Below are 1,295 nucleotides of genomic sequence, written 5' to 3' on the forward strand. Positions count from 1 at the left end.
TTATTTATTATGTATAGAATATGTACACCTTCATGTCAGAAGAGGGCACCAGATCTCATTGCAGATGGTTATGAGTCATTATGTGGTTGCTGGGAATTGAACTCAGGACTTCTGGAAGAGTAGCCAGTGCGCAGTGCGCTTAACCTCTGAGCCACCTCTCTAGCCCAACATGCTATATTTTATTTAGAAGGTCAAGACTAATTATTTTTTGCATGTATGTGGCACATACACACTGAAGATCTAGCTCAACTGCTTTTTGCATACAAGGCAAATGCTCTACCATTGAACTAATACCCCAATTCTCTATGTGTTGGTTTTCAAGTACTTAAGGAGGTAGGGTCCCTATCAGGATTTCAGTGAGGCCCATCACTATTTGAACTAAAACATTCTAATTTGCATTCACACAACAGTTTGCTGAAGAAATGATTTCATGGCTTTGTAAAGGGATTTAAGTTTGAAAAACACTACTTTATGCAATGGCTGTTATAAGACATAGTTATGAAGAGCTCCAGGACAGTTCGGCGTAAAGTGGAAACTGTTTGAATGATAGCTAACCTCACAAGTCTTATGCTGATAACAAAACAGGAACTATCTCTGGTCCATTTTTAGAGTTGTCTCAATTTTGTTTCACTATATACAGCTTTGTCTAGCTTAGAACTCACGATGTAGACCAGGCTAGCCTTAAACTCAGATTCCCATCTCTGCCTCCTGAGTGCTGGGAGTAAAGGCCCTAGCACCTACCCTTCAGTTTCTTAAAAGAAGTGCTTGGCATTTGGTTTTGCATTCTAATGTGAAGTACAGTAAGAGCTTTATAAACACTGTTTCCCATAGCAACTCTAGGTACTCTAGCAGTGCAACCCCAAGGAAAGTTTAAAGGGGCTCAAAAACTACCCTAACTACTGATGAGGGAAGAGAGAAAGGGCACAGGGTTTTGGATACTAGTATGAGAAAAAGAGGCAGCAGGAGACAAAACATTTTGTGAACAGAAGAAACGTCTGGACTGAATGTCAGTGAAAAACAAATTACCCATGCTCTAAAATGCAAATTGAGATAGAAATGACACCAAGCAAGCCATCCTTTGCACAATGAATCAGTGATCTAGTTCTACGCTAATTGGGTGTCTCACATGAAAATTGTTCTCAGACACAATGTTGTATCACAAGACAACAGTGAAAAAATAAAGCTCCTCATATTTTCCAAAATATATACCCTCTCCAGTTCTAATTCTTTTTGTAAATGTTTGCCAAAACTGACTTACTTTTGAACATTTTTTTATCCTGCACTTTTATTTATTT

The sequence above is a fragment of the Microtus ochrogaster genome, chromosome 18 (assembly GCF_000317375.1).
Source record: "Microtus ochrogaster isolate Prairie Vole_2 chromosome 18, MicOch1.0, whole genome shotgun sequence".
Lineage (NCBI taxonomy): Eukaryota > Metazoa > Chordata > Mammalia > Rodentia > Cricetidae > Microtus > Microtus ochrogaster.